The sequence below is a fragment of the Anas platyrhynchos genome, chromosome 6 (genome assembly GCF_047663525.1).
Source record: "Anas platyrhynchos isolate ZD024472 breed Pekin duck chromosome 6, IASCAAS_PekinDuck_T2T, whole genome shotgun sequence".
NCBI classification, from domain to species: domain Eukaryota; kingdom Metazoa; phylum Chordata; class Aves; order Anseriformes; family Anatidae; genus Anas; species Anas platyrhynchos.
Window position 1 is genome coordinate 41,114,485 of NC_092592.1, and position 14,477 is coordinate 41,128,961.

At 45.8% G+C, this 14,477-nt stretch overlaps 1 long non-coding RNA gene across 2 annotated transcripts; it reads left to right on the forward strand.

Moving 5' to 3' along the window:
• Nucleotides 1-609: 609 nt before the first annotated feature.
• LOC106017152 (uncharacterized) lies at nucleotides 610-12,183 on the forward strand. Of its 2 annotated transcripts, XR_011810199.1 has the most exons (3): nucleotides 610-4,156; nucleotides 9,745-9,960; nucleotides 11,857-12,183. It is a non-coding gene; the product is annotated as an uncharacterized lncRNA (long non-coding RNA). The 2 variants fall into 2 exon arrangements; XR_003498107.3 differs by lacking the exon at nucleotides 610-4,156 and having other exon boundaries at nucleotides 4,168-9,960.
• Nucleotides 12,184-14,477: the final 2,294 nt, after the last annotated feature.

Consider the following 14,477-nt stretch of genomic DNA (forward strand, 5'->3'; position numbering starts at 1 on the left):
TATTACTGTTTTTAACAGGCTTACATAAGAGGAGAATGAGATCCAGTGGGTGGTCTCCATCTCCTCTTTTCCTTGGTTTCAAACAACCCCTGAAGGAAGAAAATGAAGTTAGTTAAAATGAGGCCAAGAAGTCACACCTGTCAGAGAAACAAACAAACCAACCAGCACAGCAGATGCCCTTCCATCACTTGTGCTTCAGTTCCAAGCATGGGACCACAGTGCCGCGGGTGCTGAGCTCTCGGAAGCCAAACGACTCCCGATGGATCCCTGATGCAGGGCCAGGGCCAGCAGCGTCTCGTAATCCCATAGAAATGGTGACACCGCCTAGCCAGGGACATGTGTGGTCACGTTGGCTGTGCAGGACTGGAAACCTAGCCCTTCTGAGTGTTGCCAAGGGTGCTAAGCTTAATTTTCTGTCTTCACAATTTAGGAGTTGTGTCCTTGTAACAACTTCCCTTTGGAAAGCTCCATACAGGAAGAGGAACTTTGCACTTAATCATGTCCTGACCTTAGCCATTGCCATAGTTCTCCATTGTACCACCTGGGTACAACGATCCCAAGCATAAAGCTGATGCCATAGATACTAGCCCAACACTTAGGCTATGAATATAGCTTCTCGTAGATCTTGCACGTGAAGTGAAGTGTTGAATATTATTGTCAGATTAATTTTCATCTGACAGGCTTCTTGGACAAAGCAAAAATGGGCTTATGGGAATATTTTTCATCTGGTTGTCTATCTTTTGACAGCTACTGAAAAAGAAGAATACTGCAGGTGCTTCTTTTAAAATGAAAACACAATTTCAGCTACAAGAAGGGCAGTGAGCAATAATATTTCACACAGGAATTGAAATACATCTCTGCAAATGAGCTTACATTGAGACAACTCTTCTGATAGCTTCTTGAGAGGGAACAGGAGTGGAGAAATACTCTTTGAAAATAACCTGCACCTTGAATTACTCCATTCCCTGTTCTCTCCAGTTGCTGCTCTCATGTCCCAGAACAGAGGGCAGGGAAGAGCAGTGGCTGCTGCTGCTGGTCCTGCCTGTGCCTCCCCCAGGCAGTCTCCATCTCTGCCCCGGGAGCTGTTGGAAGTCAGAGCAAGCCAGTCTGCTGCCCAGCTTCTTCTCAGGGTGCTGTGCAGGCAAGCGCTGTGCAAAGTTCTCCCAGTGAGGATGAATAAACATTTAAAAGCAATTTGCAAGGTTTTATAGTTGTCAATTTTATTGCTGCTATAGTATTTGAAGTAGTCTGAGGTGGAAAATCCTGTTGGCAGACAGCTGCTTTTGCACTTGCACCTCACCAAACAACTATATTTAGCTTTTATTGCATATTCTTGGCCAGATTGTATGCATGAATAAGGATCACCCACTTTGCTCCAGGACTCGTCTCACTGACAACGCGATTCCCAGTTACTACGCCAGCTTCTAGGAAAAATGTTCTTACTCTATATAAACATGTTCCAGAGCATGAGAGACGGAGGAAGACAAAGTTAACTCTTTGGAAGATTTCAGACTCAATAAGAGATGTTTTCTCTTTGGCATGTTCCCTCATTCTCTATCCATATATCTATACAGAAAGTTTCAATGCAAAGCCTGTACCTGGTGTGTGTTGTACCCCTGCCCAGGAGCTGGTGTGGGATAGCTGTTCTCAGCTCTCATGCTGCCCAGCTTAAATCTGAACATACAGCTGCTACATCCAGGCTGGGTTTACTTCAGCTGCTGAAGGAGCACAAAAATTAAATTGCAAAGGGATACGGTGCTTGCTGGTACCCATACGAGTGCTCTTATCCTGCAGGGCCTGGTAGGCTTCCCCACTCCGTGGGAGACACGGAGCAGATGCTGCAGGACCGGTGTGGCAGAGAAGAGGTTAATCTGGGTGCTAATTAAGGAGTAGCTGGAAGGAGACCCATCTGCAGAGGGTGCCCTGAGGGAGGCAGGTAGCAGATGTTACTGAAGCGTGGGAGGCAGGGAGAGGCCAAGAAGAGCAGAGCAGATGGGCGCAGAGGCAGAGCCGGGGGGACGCAGCGAGGTGCCCAGCTGCGTGTGGCCCTGGGAGCCAGGGGCAGGAGATCCGGGCAGCGAGGGGCAGAGCTGGGGCCACCTCCTGCGGCAGCGCCCCGGGCAGGCTGGAGAGGGAGCCAGGCTGAAGAGCTCTTGCCCTGGCCATCATTTTTGGCAAGGAAATGTGGTTCTGACCTGGGATGGGACAAGCCCGCAGGGGTTCCCCGCTCTGCCCAGTGTCCCTCCCGTGTGCTCACTGGTGGAGCCCAGTGACAGCAACATGCCCGTGCCAGACCCAGGGAGGAGCGCGCATCCTGGGGCTGCAGCAGCGCAGTGCTCAGAAGCCTGGTCTCTGGTGGTGTGGCACTGCCTGAGGGCTCCTGCTGCTGGCCGGTCGGGGTCTGCACTGAGGCCACCACAACCGCTCTGGTTTTCTCTGGCCAGCCTGTAGGAGGGAAGCTGTCACCAGAGCCTGACTGCTCCAGTGCTGCCATTAACACACCAAGCTGCGAGGCAAGGGCTGACTTTTCCTTGCTGCTCAAGGTGTGCTCTTCCTTCACAGTGGAAAAGAGAAGTAGGAGGGAGGCACGGCAGAGCCAGAACAGAGTATGGGCCACCAAATCTCAGAGTGTCTCTGAGCAGCATGTGCTGAAAAGTGCCGCTGAGCATGGCGGGTACTACAGACGTGGGCTGCAGCACGGTGCCCTCCGCTTCCCAGCTGCAGTGTTTCCCTTCTGCAGTCTCTGGAGCAAGGCCAGTGCCATTACAGCTCTGGTTTGGAGCTCCAGGTGAAATTTGGTATGATTTTGCAGAAAGTAAACACATCCAGCCTCCCAAAGTGCAGACTGAACACAGCAACCTTTCCTGTGATGGCAGCAAATTGCCGTAATGGGTTGTCAGATCATTTCAGAAACAAGTGTCGGCAGAGGTTCTGCAGAAACCCAATGTAAATGCACCAGAAGTGAGATCTGTGACACAAAGTAATTTCTCACCCTGGCGCACTGATATGTAAATACTTCAGCTAAAATTCAAGCCCAAACTGCTGGAGGGCAATGCCCATGGAAAAAAACACTGCATCACGCTTGATAGATGAAGATGTCGGAGCACAAGAAACTCTGATCTGCCTCAGGCTGCCATAAACAGCAAGGACGGAGCTGCCTCCAACGCATCGCAGCAGCAACCTGAGGTCGGCGGCCAGCCGGCATCACCCACCTGGGTGAGGGCACTCCGTGGCAGCCCCAGCCCCAGCCCCAGCCCCGCCGTGCAGACGCCAGCAGCATGCAGCCTGTGGCACCCACAGCTGGGCAGTGCCATTGCCGCTGGGACACCAGTGGGTGAGTGAAGGTCGGCCCGCGAGGCAGCCCCTCCCCAGCTGTCCCATTGGAAACGAAGGCTCCAGGTTTGGGCCAGCTCCTGAATTCTCTGCTGCGGAGCTCCATGGGCTGATGAGACCAGCTGGTATCCTTGCTGCTCTCTGATGTGCGAGTTACTCTTTGGTTGGAGAAAGCTGAAGTATTCTGCAGCAATGACACAATACAGAGCACTCCTGGCTGCGCACAGCTGCTGACCTGCACATGCCTGCATGGGCACCGTGTGAACAGAACAGTCACCGTGCAAGACCCAGCTGGTGTGAATGTTTGCAAATAGGGAGCAATAAAGAAAACCAATGCTGACTAAGGAAACAGTCACTCAGAACTAGAGCAAACATTTGAGAATGCTGTTTGAAGCAATCTATTGTCTCCGCTATGGCTTGAATAAATAGTTTATCCTCAGCATACTGTTAAGCTATAGTGCTTTAAATAAAATTACACAAGTGAACCTGAACAGTTCATTGACATTTGCTGTCAGGATTGCTGTAATTTATTTATTTTCAACAGATCCCACTGCAAAGCTGAGGTTTCCAGCACAAGCTAGCAAGCAGGCGAGGTCTGTAAACTTGCTGGGAGGAGTTTTCGGAGCTAGAATAGCAGTAAACCATGAGTCATTCTGGTGGGTCTCCTTTGAAGCGTGTGTCACACAGAGAAACAGATGGGTTCGATTCCCCACACGGGGAAACTTCCTGGTCGCCTCTCCTAGCGTGGCTCGCTGCTGCCGTGCCCTTTCTCAGCTTCACATGGTTCAATGTCTGCAAGCGCCTGCGATGCCTTCGCTCTCTGGTACGTGCATGGTTAAGCCTTCTGGCAAACACTCACTTCCTAGTGGCTGCCCAGCCCCCTTGCTATTAACAGGATTTGGCTAATTAGCCGCAAGCAGTGCTGTTCTCCCTCAGCAATGTAAAGGGTTTACTATTTTTATCTGACTCTGGATGTTTTTGGTTCCTAGGGGATTAAGGTCAGAGGGCACATATTTATTCAGGCGCTGGAATTCTTACATCGTTTTTCCATTACTTGGTTCAGAAGGAGGAGCCTTGGCCTTTCAGCTCCCTCTTTTCTTCTCCTCTCTCTCCCATCCCTCTCGCTGCACCCCAGGCGCTTGCTGCTCTCCCTTCCTCCCTCCTTGGAGCGGGGAACCAGCTCCTCTGGAAGAGGAGCCTGCAGCAAGAATGTGTTTTACTTTCACTAGTGGTACAGAGGCATGTTAACCAAACATTTTGTATTTAAACACGAGTGGTGTCCAAGGAGAGTGAAGGAGTCCTGGAGTCACTTCATACAATGCGCTGTTGTTTATCTGCAAGCAAAACAAAACTAAAAGTTTATTCTAATGCATTTTTGAAGCTATTAGCTTTGTGCATTGCTTGAAAAGAAGTGTGTTGCCTTGCAGGACAATTTTATTTTCCCACAGAAGAATTCTGCTGGGTACAACCGTAAAAACCTCCATACGCTGAACTTGGTACTTCGTATGGTATTTAAGTATTTCCAGTACTTTGAGGAACAGCTTGAAAACATTCCCAACACAGGCACACCTCTGGTTAGCTGAATCCCACCATATGCAATGCCTTTAAGATGGACTGCTGAAAAAGGAGTAAGTTTTCATCGCTAGTTTTAAGAACAAGAAATCAAAGCATCTTCTAAAGATACTATGGTCCCTGTTGTTTCAGGACTGGTTCCCTGCCAGTGCTTAACTTACAGTTAATGAAGAGATTAACTGCTGTCGTTTTGTTTGCTTTCTAGTGGAAAAATGCATGTTATGAAGCATTTTCTTCTTGTGTGCACTATTTCAACATCCACATGTGATACAACAATATAAAATGATCAAGACGCCACTTCAGAAATGCACCTCCTGCAGAAGGATGATGAGATTTGTGATGAGCCTTAGATCATGTAGGAATTTCTTCAAGAGCCTCAAGCTGGCCCCCAAAATTATGCTTTCTGCTCTTAATTTAAAGCTTTGCACATGCTACAGACAATCTATTTTGCCAGAGCAGCACAGCTGCTGATCATGATCTTCCCTCATGTGAGTTAATCTGGTGGATATGTAGACGCTAGGTAGTGGAGGGCCTTGTGAGATGACTGGAGATGCTGAGCGTGGCTGGACAGGAGCTCCCCGGAGGCAGCCGAGCGCGCTGGCAGGGTGGGACGCGCTCCTGCCACCCAGGTGGGACGTGCCGCACGGCTCGGCTCTGGCTGAGGTTTCCTGCGGGCTGATGGCCCCATGCTCAGGTATGTCACATTGCTGCAGTGAAGGTGAGCAGCAGGCCTGTGTATAACAGTGGATATCAGTTTGTCTGTGGCAGAAGTAGCCAGGAGAAACAGCCCTGGGAGAAGGGGCTACTGGGCGGGCACAACTTGCCTTGCTGAGCAACGCCTGCATCAACCTGCTGGGCAGCCAGGCAAAGCCCTAGGTACAGACCGCATCTACTGGCTGCTGTAGCACAGATCTGGAGATACCAAAGGGTTGAGAGCTTTCCCAAGAGATTTCCCTCGCCTCCCTCCCCTCTGCCACCCGTGCAGGCAGGGCTGGGACAGGCAGCACTCTCCTCCCTGGGCAGGCGCTGCCGGACGGGCGGCGGTGACGTGGGGCATGCGTGGGAAGGAGGAGGTCTGAGCTGCGTGCGGGCTCTGGGCTTTGGGCACGGTGCCTCCGAGGCGGAGGAGGGCCTGTGAGCTTCTTTTTGCTGTGGGCCAAGAGGGGAGGTGCTGGGGTTGCTCCAGTGCAGAAAACACCCGTGGAGACAGCCCCTCGGTGCGCCAAAGGCTGTAATTAGCAGCATGCAGAGGAAGCTCTGTTTGGCCTTTTCTGCACAGCAACTATTGCAATGATTTCGGCAGCTCCAAAACCAGGGATTACCCGAGTGTTGGTGATTCACAGGCAGGGCATGAGATGTTAGTGTTCCGTTTGTCTTTTGCAACACATTTTTGGCTGGAAATCTGAAACCTCCACAAGTTACGCTTAGGCAGTAATGAGCATATATGGATATCGGTCCTGGTTTTCTTTTCATGCTAAACTCATCTCCAGTGGTGAAGTAATTTATAAGTTCTGACCCCTTTGCTCCCACCGTCCCACACAGTAATGCACAGAGGTCAATGGTCTTTAAAGCCTGCATCAATTCTGAGCCGTCTTTCTGTGTTGCTCATGACTACACTGTAAAATACGCCACAAAATAAAAATGTTTGGGCACAGAAGGGAGAGAAATATGGTACACATTTAACAATAACATTTCTATATAGAATTCCATAGTGTATTGAACCTATTTAATGAGTTTTCTAGATTAAGCTGAAGTCTGGGGAATTTTTATTATAATGCCATATCCCATAAAAATATCTATGGTCCTGTGAGAACAGACACCATATTAATCTATTTTTTTTTTTAATGCTAGGTGATTAGGTAATAGAGATTTTGCTCAGATGATATTGACACTAATACTCTTTGTGTGATTGAGTTATAAAATATTCTGTCCCTCAAAGCCTTCTCCACCCCAGACCCATGACATGGCACAAAAAGAGTGTTAATGCAAGTGGCTGTGTAATCTGTGGGGTGTACCCTAAAGAGAGTCCCTGCCTTGAACTATGTCAGGACACATCACATTTACATTTTGATACCAACCAGGAAGACCTCACGGACAGCTCACAGTGGAATGGAGACTGACGGATTTGTAAGGAACAGCCCACACTTTGCCAACCCACTTCTGTAATGGGCCAAGGCTTTGTGGCTCTGTCCAGCTTTGTCTTCTGCAGAGCTGTGGGGAAGCACGTCCTGGGATCTGGCCTCCTTTGGGATGATTTCAACACGCAAGGATGATGCACAGCCTGCCGCTGTGTCCTCTACCACAAGATCCCATCACTCGTTTATAACTCAGTGTTTGAGGTTTGCTTAACCTCAGGAGGTTATTTGAGGAAAAACTTTTCTAGGAAAAAAAAAAAAAAGGCACAGTAAAAGAAAAGTACCTGGTATCAGGTGTAGCTGGAGGTTCGTCTCAGGCACAGAAGGGTCAGGAGCCCATGGAAACAGCAGAGCTGGCCTCATCACATGCACACTCACCCAAACTACATTATATTCCCCATCTGAAAGAAATCAACTTCTCAGAAACATGAAGTGGCATAAATTATGCATGAATTGTTTCCTTGCAAGGCCCCGCCTGAGTTGTTTCCTGGTGAGACCTGGAAAGCTGCAGCCGCGGGGCTGCCCCAGCGCCTGGCGGGCGGCCGGGGGCCGGCGGGTAATGGGAGGTGGAGGTGGGGGGCCACCAGGGAGACCCCAGCCCAGGCCAAAAACGTGAAAGGACCAGAGGGTGGGTAATGGTTTTCATGCTGAAAATCACTGGCCTTCTGTGATGAGGGTATTTTTATGCTCATTATGAAATTGCTTAAGATAAACGTTAATTCTCTTAGCATGCCAACATGCTCACGGCCCCCCTGTGGATTTCTATTTTGTTTTGGGTTCTTTTTTTTTCTTTGCTTTTAGGAAAATGTTTGTCTTCCAAGGCATAAATATAATAAATACAACTTTTCAAAAACAGTCTTGCAATTACATTCTCCTATTCAATGAGCATTTCATGCTCAACAAGCTACGATTTCTCTTACTGCTTTCCTCCATGCTTGTCTCTTGACGCTGTGGTCTTTTTTGTTTGTTTAGTATTTTGTTTTTGTTTTGTTACCATTTTGTATGAACATGAAGGATTGATACCAGAGCTTGGTATTTCTTAGTGTCCCCTCTTACACCAGTCTTCATCTGCTGTTTCAGCAGAATTGGTTGAAAGTGCTCAATGTTCTTCTTATTCTTAAAAAAAAATAAAAAAATAAAAAAATAAAAAATGAGAGAGAGAGAAAAAAGCAAGCTATGCAGTACCCACAGAAACTTACGTAAACTTTCAGAAAGTACCTTGTTTTTCATAAATACTTAAGAAATATATTTCAAGATGCTACTTACTGGCTTACTTCCTGTGAGAAGGGACAACAAAAGCCACATACTTCTTGGCTCCTTCAGGTAAGTGGCATTTCTCACTTCTGACCTTTGCTACGGTTGGAAATCTGTTTCATCGTTCCCAACTGGTGGTTTTCCTGTGTAGAGCAGTGAGGTTTTGCAGTAATGAAGTAAATAGTGTGTGTGTGTGTGTGTGTGTGTACACACGTGTTTATGTATTAAAAACGGAGCCGGAGGAAATGGCCGTTCACGAACTGTCTCAAATATTGTTGCGGTACTCTGGGAGGCAGGTGTGCAGAAGAGTAATCAGTAGTTAGCTATTTATATCCTGCTTGCTCTAATCTGTTCCGTATATTTATAAAAGCTTTCATATCACACCTTCATATACATCGCTAAAGCCATATAATAGAAACTGACCTTTAGCAATGAGAAAATAAACCTAGATTATCACCAGCAGACCAAGTGATATAAACCAAATTGAAGTAATTACCTCTGAATGATCTCCACAGAGTGACTGAAAATTAAGTCTGAGCTGCCCTCTGTGCTCTACAGGAGAGAGGGCACTGCGGGAGCACACAGCTCCTGCCGATGCTGTCAGCAAGTGCCTGCCAAGCTCCCTCATCACCGCCGCAGCACTTCGCTCCTTGCAAATTCTCTGTCTACTTCTAAAACGTATTTAGCTCCTGTACTGATATTCTAGCGAGGTAAATATATTTGCCTTTGGAAAGTTGCATGTCCTTACTCTTTCACTGAGCTGGTGATGGTCTTTAAATACTTTTCCATTTTTGTATCAACAAAATGTTTTGGAGATGTGAACATTAGTTTCATGTGCTGCCTTACAGAGGATGGAGACAAAAGCTCCAAGGTTTTCCTCCCTATCCTAAGGACTGAGAATTTGACAGCCAGGATGCTGCATGCAGCAGCAAGGAGGTCCCTGCCCCTCTGAGTCTCTGTAAGTGATAAGCCACAGATGAACAAAAGCAGATTTGGTCCATGAGAAACAGGTTGAGGGGGTGTATTCCTCTGCCACCGAGCATCCGTCTGCGACCTCGCTAGCTTTCTCCAGCCTGAGGAGGTTCAGACTTGGGAAGCGTGAAGCAAGCCCCGGTGGTTCAGAAAAGCATCGCAGAGGCATTGACTCGTGTTCTTCACGCTGGACCAAAGGCGCAGCGTGACGGCGCCACGAGCCCGACGTCTCCCACAGCCTCTCCTCCCGGCTTGCCGCGAGGCCCCGGCAGCACACTGGAGTGCCAGCAGGCGTGGTAGGAAGGCAGAAGGTGAAACCCCGAGGGTATCCCCAAAGCAGCACGGCAGCTGTGGTGTTCACTGCAGTATGGGGATAGATCACGATGCAAGTCAGACTCAGACTGAATAAATTAATGGTGCTGCAGCTTTCCAATGCTACAGGCCTAACCTTTCCCAATTCCTGTTGTTCCGAACGCAGCTTCCTGCCTCGGCGTGTGAACAATGCTGGGAATGATTCTCGTGATTTCCTGGGGCACTGTCTTCCTATCGGACACAGCTTTTAAAGGGTCAAGACCATATGATAAACAGTCACTGCGTTCTTCTCCAGGAATAGCTGCATTTCACTTGTAGATGAACTATCCTGACACATAAAGTTCATGCAGTGTTTCAGGGCTTCTCGAGAAGTGCTTGCAAGGTATGACTGTTTATTAGCTGTACGAAAGTAAATATTTGGATGGCCTTTAACGCTGAAATAGCACACCAGATGGATCTATCCAGAGCTAAATCCTCATAGGGGAAAGAACTATAGGAAGAGAATAAATAAGAGAAACAAAAATATGAGAGCTGGAAGATGGAATATATACATATATAATTGTGCAAAAAGATTAAAAGCAGATGTTGGAAACAATTTAAAAATTATTTTTATTTTTTGGTGGTGTAACTTCTGTAATAGTATTAAGATTGTCTTAAGTTTAAAAAGGACAAAATTCTCTGCTACCTTTCTTTAGTGAATGATAAACACTAAAAGAACAAATGACTAAAAATTGCTAGGCAAGGTTACCCCTCAATTATTATAAGAATTCAATTAAGTTTCATTTAGAAATTTGTGCTGTAACACTGCAAAGTCTGGTAGAGATTAAGAACCCAATAGAAATTTATGACAGCATTAATATTGCTCTAAGAACACTTGTGGAATATCTTATACGCAAGAAATGGCGCTATAATGGCAGAAGTAAGCTTTAATGAAGGACATTATTAGTCAGCAGTCTAAAGGCCTTAATCAGGTTCCAAGAAATACAGCAACAGACGTATCACTGCCGCTACGTCTCACGGTTCAGACCCAGATCGTACTGCGGGCTGCTCATACAGTGTACCAGGAATCCTAACAGTGCCAACCAGCTGATGTTCTGCTGGAAGATCCTTTGAAAGATGGCAGAACGTTGTTCCTTTGCCCTATCCTCTATCTCACATTAGCTGGTCCCCAAGCTTACAGAACCTCACCCTTGTGCTTTGGAATGCCTCAGTACAGTGACAGTGGTAACGTGACCAAGGAAAGCTGGAAAGCTTGCGTTTAAACACAGCTTCCTCGTCAGTGATATGCAGCAGTGACACTTAGTGCAGTGCCACTCCATAGCAGTGCAACCAGATTCAATACGTTGTGAATCGCATGGCACAATGAATAAATATCCACAAACATAGAATGGCAGTTGTTTTCTGACAACTTTTCTGCAAAAAGTCTAGGCTGAAGAATGACTTTCGCATATTGTGGTCACCGTGTAAACATCATAAATATCTGTGTGTAACAGGAGAGGTAGTGCATGGTCCAACTGCTTTATCTTGGATATATTCGGAGGGGGAAAGAGATGGTGTTAATCCTGTCGTATATCAAATAAAAGCAGGTGAAGATGCTCATGTACACATGACTATCAGGAACTAACTAACAATCATACACTTTCCTTCTTGTTCAAGATAATTTTGGCACAAGGCCTTTAAAAGAGCCTTGTGTAATTAAAAGAAGTCATCTAATTGGAGCTGATATTGCAGTACCTCTCTGAGATCCTGTGGCTTATTAGCTGCTTATTCTGGTCTGTCTGTTACATACACACAAAAGTACATATACATGTTCATTATCTGCTAAGGCATGTTTCATACAACTTATTGCTGTGCCAACAGCAGCAAACTCACGTCAGCAATCCTTGAGAATGCCACCACAAACTGGAACTGTTCCAGGCACAGAAGACAACCCCAGTCCAATTCTTTGATCAAAGTCTGAAGTCTGCATGGCATAGAGCCATGGAGGAAACTGTCAGAAATGCTTGGTCCTACTCACTGATTGCCAAAATGAAACAAAATCTGTGCTCATCACATTGAGCTTCCTTTACTTCCCCCAAGTAAACAGATAAGTAGATAGATAATTGGTATCCTTTTGTTTTGTTTTTTGTTTGTTTGTCTGCTTGCTTGCTTTTTTATGCCAAAGAAGAATGCATTTCTCTGCAAATGAAATATTTTCTATTTGCAGTGAATAAGGAAGATTGCTAGCTGAGATTTTTCCTTGTTAAAAATGTGGTTTTGTTTTTTTTTTTTCCTGCAGGCTGACATAATAAAGAAGGAAGATCTTTGTGATGTAAACCTCCCTGCACTACTGTAGATTTCCTTGCACCATTTTACATGTGGCATTTAAACTGGCCATGTCCACTAGGGACTTTTCAAGCCTGCTGGCTCATACCACACCTGGAAATGGAAATGCTTTTAATTTTTGCAGTGCCACAGCTGTTCTATTTTAAATGGACCAAACTTAAAACAGCTACATGTGGTGGAGCCTGGCACATGGAACATGTCTGTTGAAGAGGCTGGAACTTTTAACACAGTGTGATAAACAGAAACTAAATACCATGAAATAAAATGTGGTCAATAATTACGTGCTCTTTTTTTTTAATGTTTTATTTTTCTTTTTTTTTTTTTAATTATTCTGATTTATTTTGCAATGTATATATTTTGATTATTAATAAAGTTTTTTCTTACACAATGTTGACATCCATTTTTCAATCCCACATAAACCAACTGATGCTAATAATGAATCTTTTTAAACTAAGATAGTTATTTTCTATACATTCTCAAATGATTTTGTGAATCTGAAATAGGTTGGACAAAAGGGAGTCACTTGGTCAACATCCTAAGCTGCTGCCAGAACAGCATCCTGCTAAGGACAGAATTAATTCAGACATGCAGGAGCTCTCCAAACCATTCCACCTGCCTTCACTACTGGCATTCCCAAGAAAAGTTCCAACAAGTGTCAATGGTGGGTGTAATTTGGGTGCCAGAAGTGGACTAAGAACAACCATCACATGCTCTGCGGGCTTCTCTGCAAGTGAGACCACAACAAATGGGGTTATAGGGATAAGTGCGAATTGAAAAACTGAAGTCTCTTTTTTATATTACCGTTTTCCTGGGGTATATATTCTGCTTCTCATAAATAGAGTATTCAGTTATATTTTATGCAGGGCACTGGAATCTTGAAATAACACACACGTGTTGCAGGAGAAAACACTGCAGCTCTTTGTGGTTAAAGGAGCAGATTTATATGCTACCAGATTTTATTTCCTTGCACACCAGTCCTATTCTAGATTAACTGTGAACTTTGTAACTGCACATTAACAAATGCTGATATTGCTGCTCAGGGTAACAGCAAAGGTGAAAACTTTGCTATTTGCACTTTGATCAGCTGTTGTACTACTGTCTGCAGCTGAGCGAGCTCTTCACTGGCCTTAGAGCATCACATTAACCTAGCTGCAAGAGGAGCAGTGGAGTGAAAGAAAGAGCTTTAGCTTATAGGAGAATGGCAGCAGAAAAGGTAATAAGGGTTTCACCTACAGAGCAGCTGCAATCTCCACCTTTCTTCTGGAGAGACAAAACTAATTATACCTTCACTTCATAACAGTGAATTCCCCAACATACTGCCCTGAGCTTCTTTCCTTTCAGAATGGACATAAGGCATAAAGAAAATATAAAAGCAAGTGCTTACAGAGGCCTACTGGAAGGAAATAGTTTTCTATGAACTTACTTCTGCAGCTCTTGAACAGCTGAAAGAAATAGAATCTCACTGAAGATACTAGCCCATGATGTCTTCTCTGTTCTGATTTACTCCTACATCTGTATGCCTAGCATAAATTAAATTATATCCTGTTACTTGCGTAAATGTGCACTGCCTTTTCTGTGATGATGTAAATCCACCTTGCTACAAGAACATGAGAACATCAACATTAAAATCAATTGCAGACATGTTGGAAAACATAACTGTGTATCTGGATTTATTTTTTTTCTTGGAATAACAAGTTCTGTAATAGCTTTTCATTTATTTGTTTCTTGAGGTGTTTCTTTTTTTTTTTTTTTTTTTTTTTTTTTTCAGTGCACAGCACAGAGTGTCACTGGATTTAGTGCTCGTTGGGATAAGGAAGTCCATGCCAGGAAATACAAAGAATCTTTACATCTGTGTCACAGATGGAAGACCTCTGAGCAAATAGCAACATAACAGAATTTTAAATAAAAGAAACTGTGTCTGTAAACATTATAGCAAATAGTTTATGGTCTGTCCAAGTCTAGAGTTGCCTGCTTCAGTATCAAAAGTAAGACTCAGTAATTATTTCCAATGGGCTGTGATTCACAAGTGGGCAGAAATGATTAGTTTGGAGGACTGCAACGGTTGTGAGGGCTGTAACAGCTGGGGCACAGACATCCTCCTCTTTGGTCACAGACACAACCTAACTGCACGTGAGCTGCCCTCTGTCACCTTCAGCTGCTTGGGCTATGGAAGCGTACAGTAATGCCAGTGCTGCTACACAGCTCCATCAGTCTGAAAGGGAGAAATGAGAGATGTGATTGCAGCGTGACCAGCAGCACTGCAGTGACCCTCCGAAAAGCTCCTGCTGCTGCCTTCACCACTGGGCAAGGCTCGTGCTGCAGCTCGCTGGCATCGGGGCTGCCGCTGTGCAGAGCCCCTGGGACCACGGCAGCCCTTGGGAGAGCCCGGATTTGGTGAGGAGCAGAGGAAGGCACCGCACCGAGCCGTGCTTTCAGCACTGAGGCCTGGGATAGCAGCGGGGCCACAAGTCCCACGGGGTGCCCCTGCCTCACGTGGAGTGTGACACTGGGGGAAATTGATCCCAGGCAACAAGCTCGTGCCAAAATCCACTTGCCTCAGCCTCAGATCAGTTT